The sequence below is a fragment of the Mizuhopecten yessoensis genome, unplaced genomic scaffold (assembly GCF_002113885.1).
Source record: "Mizuhopecten yessoensis strain PY_sf001 unplaced genomic scaffold, ASM211388v2 scaffold11121, whole genome shotgun sequence".
Taxonomy (NCBI): domain Eukaryota; kingdom Metazoa; phylum Mollusca; class Bivalvia; order Pectinida; family Pectinidae; genus Mizuhopecten; species Mizuhopecten yessoensis.
Window position 1 is genome coordinate 135,959 of NW_018408890.1, and position 15,619 is coordinate 151,577.

The 15,619-nt window shown below is 41.5% G+C and overlaps 1 protein-coding gene across 6 annotated transcripts in view; it reads left to right on the forward strand.

Moving 5' to 3' along the window:
- Positions 1-15,619, forward strand: part of LOC110466164 (protein FAM167B-like) — a 39,463-nt gene that overhangs the window by 5,957 nt on the left and 17,887 nt on the right. For 3 of the 6 annotated variants that reach the window (XM_021522521.1, XM_021522514.1, XM_021522522.1), the window contains exon 1: positions 14,116-14,215. The exons of 1 other annotated variant lie outside the window; for it this stretch is intronic. The gene's annotated coding sequence lies outside the window, so the exon portion shown is untranslated. Of the gene's footprint in view, positions 1-2,091; positions 2,166-14,115; positions 14,216-15,619 lie in introns of those variants that run through there. 2 more of the 6 variants (XM_021522519.1, XM_021522515.1) reach the window with 2 other exon arrangements.

The following is a 15,619-nucleotide window of genomic DNA, read 5'->3' on the forward strand; positions in this document are numbered from 1 at the left end:
TTTCAATAATAAATTAAATCAATAATGAAGTATATGATCAATTAATACATACGCGATGACAATTTATTTCTTTTTTAATTGATCGATGATACTTAACTCTATTAATTATGTTTTCTATTTTACTCAAAAACCTAACTACGCCCAATAAAATAGGAGAAATCTGGAGACCGAGACTAAAGGCCCATGCATGCAACCAACTCCGGTTTTCACCCGTGTACAACCCTATCTACTATTTGTTTCGATAAAATTTATAGTAAATATGTTTGTTTTCCTTGGAGGTCAAGCTATTCGTATCTTGTAATTTACATTTGTGTGCTCTGGTTTCTGTTGTTTGTTTAGAAACATATATACGAAATAAACATGCATTTCAAATTCGCTTTGTGATAAAAAAGATTTTCCAAATACACCATATATAAGCGATGGGTCGGTGGCGCGACACAGCTAAACCCGACCTGTAGCCGATAAGATTGACTCTCGTACTAAACAACAAGGCAGACACTGTGTTATTTTGTGAATTTCTTCCGATATTTCTGTCGCTATTTACAAAGTAGGGGACGCTATCGTGTTCACACCAGATATTTAAACCTCCAAATCCCTTTGAGCTGAATTAAATCCCAGATACACTACACGCCTATAGCTAAGTCTCCCTTTTTCCATATCTGTAAATACATTGTAACGCCATTGCGCCCGTTATCTCTCTCTCTCTCTCTATATATATGTGTGTATAAAGGTTAGGACTGTTGACAAGGGTATTGGAAACATAATACCTCAGGATGAAATGTTACACGTTGTCGATTTCAAAAAACTTTAATAGAACTGGTATTTAAGTGATTTAAATGTTAAAAAGCGATATGAAAAACTTATGTCATTTATTCGACTCTACGGAAAGCTTCTTCTCAACACTTGCCAGGACAAAGATAAACAGCCCACTTAGCTTGTAAGCACTTTTATTCCCGAACACGTCAACATCGCGTCATCACTTTATGCGATGTTACCAGGGTACGTAATGTCATCAACTTACACATTTCATGCGCTGCCTACTGATGCTGGCGCGATGCTTTGGTTTCATTATTATAACTTATTTTTTTACGTTAGAAAAGTGTGGGAGCAAAATAATGAACCATGCCTGACAAACAGAAATTTCAACCCCCGGGCTATGGGGATAACGTTTTTTGAAGTTTGATGCTGGGTCTATATCCAACTTGTGATGATTGTATGTTAGATTCCTACGAGCTGGGCATTTTGTTTCTTATAAAATGAATTCAAAAACGTAAACAATCACTCTTATCGAAAATACTATTTGACGTCTTTCATTGGTACAGTATTTCCGTAAATGATAACGCCATAATGCAAGTGTATAAGAGTAATGTGCTTCCATCAGGAATTGAACACCGATCCACAACTTCCCAGACCGCAGCTCTATCGATAATTCCTTCAGCACGTGGCTAGACGACGACCGTAATCCTATGTACAATAAAACCTGCGCACTACACACACCCCTCACATTTTTTAAATGTATTTGATCTCGAACACTACCAAAATCCAGATTCTAACTCCATGTCACCATTAGGGGGCCCATGGACACCATTTTTTGACGGGGATGAGAGTAGGGTACTTCCGCCGGGGATCGAAGCTGCGATCCCTAGCTTCCCAGTCCGCTGCTCTACCGATTGGGTGAAAGGGAAATACATTCTAGCTCGAAGTTAGAAGGCGACATTACCGTATGTGCAATTAAAACTTGCAGACAACATTGTGACGACGATATTTCATAAATGAAATTTTATGATTCAAATTTTTCATAGTAATCAAGGCGTTGAAGTGAAGGGGGCTTGGGTATGGAGACTCCACATTCTCTTTGGTCGTTAGTGATACAACAGACTATAATTATATTAAGGGACAGGTAATGATACAGGTGAGCGAAACACGTGACCTTCACTCGCCTGATTATCATTTGGACAGGTGAAAATAATTTACAGTCTCTTAACAATAATACCCTATTGTCGAAGAGTAGCATGTGACCCTTGACCCGTATAGAAGTTTAAAGAGATATTTATAATGATAGATAAGCTTTTAGTTTCTTCTGCTACCTGTCGACAACATGATCAGGTGTTAGTTACCTATTACAGGTAGACATGTACAGGTGTATCATAGCGATCAGCGTAAAGGTAAGTAGTACTTACACACTCTACGTAATATGTATGCGGTCGGACCCGAGGGAGCGGGGCAGATTAGGACACAGACAATAAAGGAAAGGGAGATAACTGCTTAGGGTGGGAGTGGTGGGATACATATTATAGCCACGGATCCGGAGTCAACGGGAGGGGCGCGTCAATTAAGGGACCAGAGGGAAAAGCGTTGAGGGTTACGGGTCAGGGGGTCTTAGAGAATGGGCGAGGCAGTTAAGGGACCAAGAAATCCACAGTAAGGGGTCAATTTAGGGACCAGTGGGTCTTAGGGAATGGGCGGGCAGTAAAGAAAGCCATGGAGTTTAAGGGAAGAGGTTTGGGTGTTAAGGAGCCAAGGGTTCTAAGGGAATGGGCGGGGCAGTTTAGGAGACAGGGATTATCAGGGAAGGGGCGGGAAGTGGAAGTGTCAGGGAGTTAAAGGAGGGGACGTGGCGGCTTAGGGACCAGGAAAACACCTCGAAGTAATAGGAGATGCAAAGAGTCATAAAGTCTCAGGGAAGGCACGGGGCAGTTTAAGGGCCATGGAGTGAAAGGGAAGGGGCGGGACAGCTCACAAGCTAGGAAGTCTTAAAGAAAGTGCAGGACAGTTTTGGAAACATGGAGTCAAAGGGAAAGCATGTGGCAGTTAAGGACCTAGGAGTCTACAGAAAGGGGCGGACCAGTGAAGGTGTCATAGAGCCAAAGAGAAGGGATAGGACAGCTTTAAACAAGAGAGTCTTAGGGAAGGGGCGGGACAGTTTTAGAGACAAGGAGTCTTAGGGAATGCGTGTGGCAGTTAAGGACCATGGAGTCTGCAGTAAAGGGCAGGGACATTTAGGGGCCGGGAGTTAAAGGGAAGGGGTGGGGTAACGTAGAAAGCATGGAGTTTGTGAGAACTAGGAATTCTAAAGGAAGGGGTGGGCAGTTTATTTTGGTTTTATCTTGTACAAGGTGATTTATGAGTTTGTGCTTAATATTTTGGTACTTTATTCTTGTCATCTTGCATGCTGTGATATTTCGCTTATTTCCCATGTGATATAGTCTGTTCTCTTTTTGTTCTTAACATATGCTGTTTTAAATCTATTTGCTATTTTACTGTATAATTGATTTTTCACATTGTTCGCCGTAAAAAAACCTACAGGGCTATGTGTATGTTATTCATAAACGTTTAAAACGTTACTAGTCCTTAACGGCTCAGAGGATTTTGACCAAATTTGGTCTGGAGCAACATTGGCCAAAGGGTTCTCAGTTTTGTATAAACGGAGGGTATGGTCCCCCTGGGGACAGAGGGGCGGTGCCAAATAGGGGAGAAATAGGCTAATCTTTAAAAAACTTCTTCTCAGCCAATAACAGGATTTTGACCAAATTTGTTCGTGAGCATCTTTGGACAAAATAGCCTCAAGTTTGTATAAACGGAGAGTGTGGCCCTACCAGGGGCGGAGGGGCGGGGTCCAATATGGGAAATAGAGGACATTTTTTCTCCTACTATACAAGTGAAGGGATTTAAACCCAATGCAGTCTGAAGCATGCTTAGGGACAAAAGAATATTTTTTGTATAAACTGAGGTGTGTGTGGACCCCCTTCTTTGGGACATATGGGTGGGGCCCGTTAGGGGAAATAAAGGAAAACATTAAAGATCCTTCTCCTTTTGTACCGAGCATCTTTGGGCAAAGGGAATTTAAATGGAGGATGTGGATTGAGTCAATGAGGGGGAGGGGTCCGTTCTTGCGACATGGATTTAGTCAGTGATGGGGAGGGGTCATTTCTTCGATATGGATTGAGTCATTGAGGGGGAGGGTTCCGTTCTTTGTTATGGATTGAGTCAGTGAGAGGTAGAGGTCCGTTCTTTGATATGGATTGAGTCAATGAGGGGGAGGGTCCGTTCTTGTGACATGGATTGAGTCAGTGATGGGGAGGGGTCCATTCTTTGATATGGATTGAGTCAATGAGGGGGAGGGCCCGTTCTTGTGACATGGATTGAGTCAGTGATGGGGAGGGGTCCGTTTTTTGATATGGATTGAGTCAGTGAGGGGTAGAGGTCCGTTCTTTGATATGGATTGAGTCAATGAGGGGGAGGGTCCGTTCTTGTGACATGGATTGAGTCAGTGATGGGGAGGGGTCCGTTCTTGATATGGATTGAGTCAATGAGGGGGAGGGGGTCCGTTCTTTGATATGGATTGAGTCAGTGAAGGGGAGGGGTCCGTTCTTCGATATGGATTGAGTCAGTGAGAGGGAGAGGGTCCGTTATTTGACATGGATTGAGTCAGTGAGGGGGAGGGGTCCGTTATTTGATATGAATTGAGTCAGTGAGGGGGAGGGGTCAGTTATTTGATATGGATTGAGTCAGTGAGGGGGATGGGTCCAGTGAAGGGGAGGGGTCCGTTCTTCGATCTGGATTGAGTCAGTGAGAGGGAGAGGGTCCGTTATTTGAAATGGATTGAGTCAGTGAGGGGGAGGGGTCCGTTCTTGATATGGATTGAGTCAATGAGGGGGAGGGTCCGTTCTTGTGACTTGGATTGAGTCAGTGATGGGGAGGGGTCCGTTTTTTGATATGGATTGAGTCAGTGAGGGGGAGGGTCCGTTCTTGTGACATGGAGTGAGTCAGTGAGGGGGAGGGGTCCATTCTTTGATATGGATTGAGTCAATGAGGGAAAGGGGGTCCGGTCTTTGATATGGATTGAGTCAGTGAAGGGGAGGGGGCCGTTCTTCGATATGGATTGAGTCAGTGAGAGGGAGAGGGTCCGTTATTTGACATGGATTAAGTCAGTGAGGGGGAGGGGCCAGTGCTTGTGACATGGATTGAGTCAGTGAGGGGGAGGAGTCCGTTATTTTATATGAATTGAGTCAGTGAGGGGGAGGGGTCCGTTATTTGACATGTATTGAGTCAGTGAGGGTCCGTTCTTTGATATGGATTGAGTCAATGGGGGGGAGGGGTCCGTTATTTGATATGGATTGAGTCAGTGAGGGGGAGGGTCCGTTTTTGTGACATGGATTGAGTCAGTGAGGGGGAGGAGTCCGTTATTTTATATGAATTGAGTCAGTGAGGGGGAGGGGTCAGTTATTTGATATGGATTGAGTCAGTGAGGGGTAGAGGTCCGTTCTTTGATATGGATTGAGTCTATGAGGGGGAGGGTCCGTTCTTGTGACATGGATTGAGTCGGTGATGGGGAGGGGTCCGTTTTTGATATGGATTGAGTCAATGAGGGGGAGGGGCCGTTCTTGTGACATGGATTGAGTCAGTGAGGGGGAGAGAGTCCGTTCTTTGATATGGATTGAGTCAATGGGGGGGAGGGGTCCGTTATTTGATATGGATTGAGTCAGTGAGGGGTAGGGGTTCGTTATTTGACATGGATTGAGTCAGTGAGGGGGAGGGGTTCGTTATTTGACATGGATTGAGTCAGTGAGTGGGAGGGTCCGGGTTCGTTATTTGACATGTATTGAGTCAGTGAGGGTCCGTTCTTTGATATGGATTGAGTCAATGAGGGGGAGGGTCCGTTCTTGTGACATGGATTGAGGCAGTGAGGGGTAGGTGTCCATTCTTTTGATATGGATTGAGTCAGTGAGGGGTAGGGGGTCGTTATTTGACATGTATTGAGTCAGTGAGGGGGAGGGGTCCGTTCTTGATATGGATTGAGTCAATGGGGGGGAGGGGTCCGTTATTTGATATGGATTGAGTCAGTGAGGGGTAGGGGGTCGTTATTTGACATGTATTGAGTCAGTGAGGGGGAGGGGTCCGTTTTTTCGATATGGATGGAGTCAGTTAGGGGGAGGGGGCCGTTCTTTGATATGGATTGAGTCAGTGAGAGGGAGAGGGTCCGTTATTTGAAATGGATTGAGTCAGTGAGGGGGAGGGGTCCGTGCTTTGATATGGATTGAGTCAATGAGGGGGAGGGGCCGTTCTTGTGACATGGATTGAGTCAGTGAGGGGGGGGGGTCCGTTCTTTGATATGGATTGAGTCAGTGAAGGGGAGGGGGCCGTTCTTCGATATGGATTGAGTCAGTGAGGGGGAGGGTCCGTTCTTGTGACATGGATTGAGTCAGTTAGGGGGAGGGGTCAGTTATTGTGTCATGGATTGAGTCAATGAGGGGGAGGGGTCCGTTATTTGACATGTATTGAGTCAGTGAGGGGGAGGGGTCCGTTATTTGATATGGATTGAGTCAGTGAGGGGTAGGGGTTCGTTATTTGACATGTATTGAGTCAGTGAGGGGGAGGGGTCCGTTTTTTCGATATGGATGGAGTCAGTTAGGGGGAGGGGTCCGTTCTTTGATATGGATTGAGTCAGTGAGGGGGATGGGTCCGTTCTTTGATATGGATTGATTTAATGAGGGGGATGGGTCCGTTATTTGACATGGATTGAGTCAGTGAGGGGGGAGAGGTCCGTTCTTTGACATGGATTGAGTCAGTTAGGGGGAGGGGTCAGTTCTTGTGACATGGATTGAGTCAGTGAGGGGGAGAGATCCGTTCTTTGACATGGATTGAGTCAGTTAGGGGGAGGGGTCAGTTATTGTGTCATGGATTGAGTCAATGAGGGGGAGGGGTCCGTTCTTTGACATGGATTGAGTCAGTTAGGGGGGGGGGTCAGTTCTTGTGACATGGATTGAGTCAGGGAGGGGGAGAGGTCCGTTCTTTGACATGAATTGAGTCAGTTGGGGGGAGGGGTCAGTTCTTGTGACATAGATTGAGTCAGTGAGGGGGAGAGTTCCGTTCTTTGACATGGATTGAGTCAGTGAGTGGGAGGGTTCGTTCTTTGATATGGATTGAGTCAGTTAGGGGGAGGGGTTAGTTATTGTGTCATGGATTGAGTCAATGAGGGGGAGGGGTCCGTTCTTTGATATGGATTGAGTCAGGGAGGGGGAGGGGTCCGTTCTTTGATATGGATTTAGTCAGTGAGGGGGAGAGGTCCGTTCTTTGACATGAATTGAGTCAGTTGGGGGGAGGGGTCAGTTCTTTTGACATGGATTGAGTCAGTGAGGGGGGAGAGGACCGTTCTTTGACATGGATTGAGTCAGTTAGGGGGGGGGGTCAGTTCTTGTGACATGGATTGAGTCAGGGAGGGGGAGAGATCCGTTCTTTGACATGGATGGAGTCAGTTAGGGGGAGGGGTCCGTTATTTGACATGGATTGAGATTGAGTCAGTGAGGGGAAGAGGTCCGTTCTTTGACATGGATTGAGTCAGTTCGGGGGAGGGGTCAGTTATTGTGTCATGGATTGAGTCAAGGGGGGGGAGGGGTCCGTTCTTTTATATGGATTGAGTCAGTGAGGGGAAGAGGTCCGTTCTTTGACATGGATTGAGTCAGTGAGTGGGAGGGTTCGTTCTTTGATATGGATTGAGTCAGTGAGGGGGGGGGGTCCGTTATTTGATATGGATTGAGTCAGTGAGGGGGAGGGGTCAGTTCTTTGATATGGATTGAGTCTGTGAGGGGGTGGGGTCCGTTATTTGACATGGATTGAGTCAATGAGGGGGAGGGGGCCGTTCTTTGATATGGATTGAGTCAGTGAGGGGGAGGGGTCGGTTCTTTGATATGGATTGAGTCAGTGAGGGGAAGAGGTCCGTTCTTTGACATGGATTGCGTCAGTTAGGGGGAGGGGTCAGTTCTTGTGAAATGGATTGAGTCAGTGAGGGGGAGAGATCCTTTCTTTGACATGGATTGAGTCAGTTAGGGGGATGGGTCAGTTCTTGTGACATAGATTGAGTCAGTGAGGGGGAGAGGTCCGTTCTTTGATATGGATTGAGTCAGTTAGGTGGAGGGGTCCGTTCTTTGATATGTATTGAGTCAGTGAGAGTTAGGGGTCCGTTATTTGACATAGAGTGAGTCAGTGAGGGGGAGGGTCCGTTATTTGACATGGATTGAGTCAATGAGGGGGAGGGGTCCGTTATTTGACATGGATTCAGTCAATGAGGGGGAGAGGTCCGTTATTTGACATGTATTGAGTCAGTGAGGAGGAGGGGTCCGTTATTTGACATGGATTGAGTCAGTGAGTTGGAGGGGTCCGTTATTTGACATGGATTGAGTCAGTTAGGGGGAGGGGTCCGTTATTTGACATGGATTGAGGCAGTGAGGGGGAGTGGTCCGTTATTTGACATAGAGTGAGTCCCTGAGGGGGAGGGTCCGTTATTGGACATGGATTGAGTCAGTGGGGGGGAGGGGTCCGTTCTTTGACATGAATTGAGTCAGTTAGGGGGGGGGGTCCGTTCTTTGATATGCATTGAGTCAGTGAGTGTGAGGGGTCCGTTATTTGATATGTATTGAGTCAGTGAGTGGGAGGGTCCGTTCTTCGATATAGATTGAGTCAGTTAGGGGGGGGGGTCCGTTATTGGACATGGATTCAGTCAATGAGGGGGAGAGGTCCGTTATTTGACATAGAGTGAGTCAGTGAGGGGGAGGGTCCGTTATTCAACATAGATTGAGTCAGTGAGGGAGAGGGGTCCGTTATTTGACATAGAGTGAGTCACTGAGGGGGAGGGTCCGTTATTTGACATGGATTGAGTCAGTGAGGGGGAGGGGTCCGGTCTTCTGACATGGATTGAGTCAGTGATGGGGAGGGGTCATTTCTTTTGTTATTGATTGTAGTCAATCTTCGGTAGGGGTATGACTATATGTAGGAGCATGTTTTTGCGTGATTGAGAGAGCAATGTTCGCAGTTATTGTATATATTCCATTTCAAAATTGTAAATCATGTATGAAATATTGTGAAGTAAATCGATCTTTCCCGGATAACCTTTAAGCGCCGTGAATAATAAGTTTACTCAAAAGTTGGTTCTGAAGGGTTCTGTTCATCACATGGCCTACACACATATTCAATTTCAATAGTAATTGACAGAACCTGAAAACAATCGTTTTAAATCGATGTTACAAACGTACCAAACCACAGGAAAATAAATAGAACACATGACATTATTTGTGTCTCCCGTTCGCGACAAACCTTCGGCAAATGTCCCTATAATTCAATTTAGTTATAGCGTCAAATCTTTTTATAGCTATATGATAAATTAATAAAGTTACAAAGCAAGAAGCGTGGATATCTGGTATATCATGTTTACCAGAAAGGATCTAAGCGTTCGGTCATCGTAACGTATATAAACTCGACCCTGTTTATACCAAACACGACATATTTCTACGTTACGCAAACATGCAGCTTGGTAACACCCATTAACCCCTACAACCGCATACATTGGAGATTTAATAGATAAGTTTTAAGTTAATAAACTTTAATTCACTAGATTAAGTTTTCAGAGTGAGCGTTAGAATTAATTACGATAAAATGGATCCCCCGTACGTGTTACGGTAGCTGTGTGTGACGCCGTGCAATTTAGGAGACATGAACTTTTAAAGTTCAAATTCGTGTATTGTTATTTTTCTTAAAGGGGGTTATGTTTAGGATAGGTTAATAGTTTAGGTGTAAATGTATTTCATACTGAGGATGAAGCAGTCATGCCCTACCACGACTTACGACATGTAATCGCAATTTAAGCTAAATTAATTAATGCATAATCGTTTCGCAAGTTTTTTTTTTAAAACCAATCAGATTGCCTGATTTCCTATGACTTTGTTCAGGGGTGCATTTTTCTATAAAATGTCAAACATTTTCCGGATGTGTCGGTAGTCTAGGGTCTGTCTGTGCTGTATCTGAATTCCTTTGAGTGGCCAGAGGTAAGTCTGAGCTGTATCTGAATTCCTTTGAGTGGCCAGAGGTAAGTCTGAGCTTTATCTGAATTCCTTTGAGTGGCCAGAAGTAAGTCTGATCTGTATCTGAATTCCTTTGAGTGGCCAGAGGTAAGTCTGAGCTTTATCTGAATTCCTTTGAGTGACCAGAGGTACGCTAGGAATTTGTCTGAATTCCTTTGAGTGGCCAGAGGTAGTCTGAGCTTTATCTGAATTCCTTTGAGTGGCAAGAGGTACGCTTGAAATTTGTCTTAATTCCTTTGAGTGGCTAGAGGTAAGTCTGAGCTTTGTCTTAATTCCTTTGAGTGACCAGAGGTACGCTAGAAATTTGTCTGAATTCCTTTGAGTGGCCAGAGGTAAATCTGAGCTGTGTCTTNGAGCTGTATCTGAATTCCTTTGAGTGGCCAGAGGTAAGTCTGAGCTTTATCTGAATTCCTTTGAGTGACCAGAGGTAAGTCTGAGCTTATCTGAAATCCTTTGAGTGGCTAGAGGTAAGTCTGAGCTTATCTGAATTCCTTTGAGTGGCAAGAGGTACGCTTGAAATTTGTCTGAATTCCTTTGAGTGGCTAGAGGTAAGTCTGAGCTTTGTCTTAATTCCTTTGAGTGGCTAGAGGTAAGACTGAGCTTTATCTGAATTCCTTTGAGTGACCAGAGGTACGCTAGAAATTTGTCTGAATTCCTTTGAGTGGCCAGAGGTAAATCTGAGCTGTGTCTTAATTCCTTTGAGTGGCTAGAGGTAAGTCTGAGCTTTGTCTGAATTCCTTTGAGTAGCTAGAGGTAAGGGCAAGAGGTACGCTTGAAATTTGTCTTAATTCCTTTGCGCTTGAAATTTGTCTGAATTCCTTTGAGTGGCTAGAGGTAAGTCTGAGCTTTGTCTTAATTCCTTTGAGTGGCTAGAGGGAAGTCTGAGCTTTATCTGAATTCCTTTGAGTGGCCAGAGGTAAGTCTGTGCTGTATCTGAAATCCTTTGAGTAGCCAGAGTTAAGTCTGAGCTTTGTCTGAATTCCTTTGAGTGACCAGAGGTAAGTCTGAGCTATGTCTGAATTCCTTTGAGTTGCCAGAGGTACGTTTGAGCTGTGTCGGATTCCTTTGAGCGGCCAGAGGTACGTTTGAGTTTTGTCTGAATTCTTTTGATCATGAATGACCAGAGGTTAGTGTGAGCTTTGTCTGAATTCCTTCGAGTGACCAGAGGTACGTTTGAGCTGTGTCTCTGTCCATTGCTTTTTTATTGTAAAGCTTAGTTTATAGCGATTGTTTTATTTTTTTCTGTCAGTTTCACTTAACATCCATTTTAACTAAGATCTATTTTTAACTTAAAAATCTCTCTTAATGCTACCTATCCTACCGCAAAAACACAAGATAATTCCATGGAACAAATGATACAGAGACTTTAGTTTTTGAAGGTCCATGGTTTATAAATCTCGGCCACTCTTTTGTTTTTTGTTATTTCATTTTCTATTGTTTTTTTTTATATAAATCAAAGAAGCCCACAAACTTTTTTCCACACAGGTATTTTATACTACTTTTGGAAAATCTCTTTATTGCGCTGGATGAATCTTTCTGAAATTTCATATGTACATATTTACCTCATTACAAGTTCTTTAAACATATCACGATGAGCGATACAGGCCCTCTCGGCCTTTTGTTTGAACTCTTATCCAATACTAAAATTTCGATCGACTGCAATTCTGTCAAATGCATCGTAATATGTGGTTTAAATGTAATACCTCTGTAGAAACTGACTTAAACAAATATTCATCATAAAACAGCGATTACGATAATGATACATTTAAATGATATCATCCTTCAATTTTACAGAAAAGACGCACAATCAGACACGGATATTGTTGAACACATCCAAATGCATCATTTTCGTAATTCGTCCACATTTAAAATTAATCTTACGACAGTGTATATCATCATAGATAGGACCGCAAATTTAGCAGAGAAACGCCTTTGTGAGTTGTATATGTCACTAACACATGTCACTAACATACGTCACACATACCGGTGATACGTTACAGTAGTGTAATGGACGGAAGTTCTGTACTGAAATACAATGGTGTCGTTATTTTATCAACAGAAGAATACATACGAACTTCGGATTTAAATCCAAATGCATCATGATCAATCTTGATGACAAGCTTTACACACTTTTCTGCATTGAGGCAAATTAAATATGGTTAAACACCTTAAGTTTGCCAACGTGTATGTGAACATGTGTGGGGGGACTTGGTTGGGGTTTGGACAATAGGGCAAGGGGGCGATTCCCCGGGGGTTAAAGTACACACACACACGTCTACTCAATAAGATGTGTTAGTCTTAATGAATGAGGTATTTTCTAGGTACATATGCCCTTTTTCTTTTTTTTTTTTTAAACTTTTGAACTGCTGACCTGAAAAACCAAACAAATGATATTTGCAAGGATCCTTTGAATCTATTTTAACATTGTTGCGAAAATACGTTTATCAATTTTTCAACTTCACTAAAGTATAAAAATATATTATGAAAGTTTTGAGCTTTTATAAATCTATCAATTTGATTGATTCAATGGAATTCGTGTTATTGTACAACTATTTTTTATTTATAGTAACGATGACCTATTATTTATAGTTACGTTTGACGTTGTAACACTATATACAATCCCAATCCGTGGCGAATAATTCCCCTTTACAGACGGCGAAAATTAGGTTTGTTGATCTACAATCACCAATTTCCTGGTAGGCAGTTACCATAATGAATAAAACTCCCCAGTCTCTCAAAGATGTTAATAATGCATTATAATAAACATAGCAAGCATATTCTGTTACGAATGTCCTGGAGTATTTTGGCATAATCCTTACACATATAAACCTTTAATTTGATGACCTACTTTATGTGGAATTAAAATGATTATTAAGCTTTATAAGGATAAAAACGTATCTCAATATTTATTTAGGCGTATTTAAAAAAAATGCAAAACAAAAACAAGCGATTAATATCCTATATCGCCTTAAATGACCGCTCGGCCCAAAGATAGACCCAATTATACATACTAATATTGATATTTGGTATACAATGTATTCTATATGTGTTATTGATATTAACAATAATACAACAATGCTGTTGTCATTTACGAAATTCAACGGACTTTTACCGGACTGTCAGAATAATGTGTTAATACGAGAGAGCATTAAGGCAAATTATTTAATTATATTTTGTGTTTTATGTTGCTAAGTCAAAACTACAAGATACAGTGAAACCTGACTTAACTGACACCTGATTTTACCGTACATGTAATTTAAAACCTGACTATACCGACACGTGTCTTTATCGACACGTGACTTTATTGACACGTGACACTTCATTAACACCTTTATCAATCGATTAACTTGATTAAGCCCGTCTTGCTGTTGGTAACTGACATTGTGTTATCTGACACATCTGAAAAATATCGCCTTTTTAATGGCTTTAATAGGACTTTTGTTTGCACGATAAACTGTTTTCTTTAACGTATAATAGATGAACTTGAACTTAAAGTTGAACTTTATTTGAAAAGAAAATATCAAATTAAGATATCCTCGTAATTATTAATCATTTCATATGCGCATTTCTGATAAAAATGTACATTATGTAAATTAGTTGCTATCTTTGATTAAAAACACGTGTTTTTATCGTTTATGTTATCAATCTCGACACGACAATCATATAATAATGATATAGCAGTAAATTAACAGCCTGAAGATGCACATTTCTTGTGTAGAAGTTAATTAAGCTTTTAATTTTTATATGATATACTAATTACCTTGTGGTTCTCCATCATCTCAATGTTTCCTTGTCAATATCACTCAGTGTACCTGCAGGTTTTCAATTCATTATGAAAAAGCAGAAACGAAATTTACTACGCTTCAACATTTATATGTCGAGATGTGTCAAACATGTTTTGAGAAGATTTTCGTTGCCAGCATGTCATCAGATTCTCTTTAGAGCGGAAATATTTTATTTTCAATGGAAAAAAGTAAATGAAAAAAACCCCATATATGACATTTCTACCGTCAGATGTGAAAGAGCGAACGTGCTAGGTACATCCGAGTCTAAACAATCCATCAATCAAATATTGAATTGTCATGTAAAGATCGAAAACAAAATCATAAAAGAAATGAAATGAATTTAATTATCAATTTTTCCAAAGCTTCATCAATCGTTACCATAACAACTCAAACTCTACTTTGATGAATATTCATGAGCGCAAAGTATATATAAAGTTATCAGCGAATGATCTCGTTAAGACATCGACTACCGTGTATATATGTTATCACTGACAGGGTTGTATTTTCAACGTGTTCAGAAACACACTAGCATATTTCCAAGGGACTATTTTGTGAGGCCACGCGCTGGACAGGTAGGTGTGTACTTTGTGTTCCGAAGCAGTTTCTTTACCTTTTCGTGTAACTTGGTACGATATGATATTTGTAAATATGACTTGAAATAGATGTTTATAAAAGATATTTGTAACGAGATGGATGTTAGTTTATAACTCTTGTACCAAAATGTACTAGTAATCATTCCATTGTTTGCTGAATTGAGGAAATATGAAACTGATATCGTTTTTATGGCTGAATTATGTAATTTAACAAAATTGAACACATGTATAGAAAACCTAGCTGGATAAACATTGTTTCATTTTTATCATAACCTAAAACAGTCACCACAGACTTTAACTCCGTCTTTTATTTCACACATTTCCCAGTCATTCCTTCATATCTCGGCTCATCCTCTTCTGCTGAGAATGATGGGAAATGGAGTATCGTGAAACCCTGTATTGTAAAATATATACAAATATTGTGTACTGGAAATATATGTAGCTCTCCGACTTTGAGGAAGGTTGTAACAATGTAATCACGGGTTTGTTGTGTCCTATACAAAACAAGAACGGACGAGTGACGTCCCTTTGACCCATATACCTGTGTTTACTCCAGACGGTATAATTTAATATTCGAATTTAATAATAACAGCTACTAAAAGAAGCCTTTCAAATTTTATTTCCTCGTACATTATCTTTTTTGATGTCGTACGTATGCTTTCACGAGTCATACACAGAAGTCAAATATTTAAATGCGATTTTAATCAGATGTATTCGTGTTTTACCAAGTGACAATCTCTACCCAGATTATTTGTTATCTTACGTTCACAGTCACCTGTTCTGGCGAATTACAGATACGTAGATAAAGATAGCATTTACATATTTTTAAATAGAATCATGACAAATTTATCTTTTTAATCTTCATTGAGTCCGTTGAAGAGAAAAAAAACGTCTGATAATTTCCGTTTTTGACAATAATAAGGAACGACAACTCGGGATGGAAATTGAACACGGGACATGAGGACGGCACATTTAAGTGTTATGTTTATTTATTTTGTCGTGTTTGGGTGTGGTGGAGGAGGGAAGTGTGTTTACCCGAGGTGTATGTAGCCTCCATTATACACACTCCTATATGGTAAACAGTCGTAAGATTACGGGAAAATCGCACCTACACACCACAATAAAATATCGAGAGGGACCTGGAGTGTGACAAGTGGGATGTTTTGAAATTCCTGAGTGTACCTTATAGCATTTGATTGTTTGATTTAGCATATTGTGACATTTCAAATCCGTGATATCGATGGCCTCGGTACGGAGTGAATTATTGAAAACAGACGGACACCTTTTGTCTATTTATATATTTATATTGAGAAGGGTTAGAAAGGATTCCGAAGAAAATACCATTGACTTGAATGCACGAATTGTACACGTGTCTGATAAGGTTATA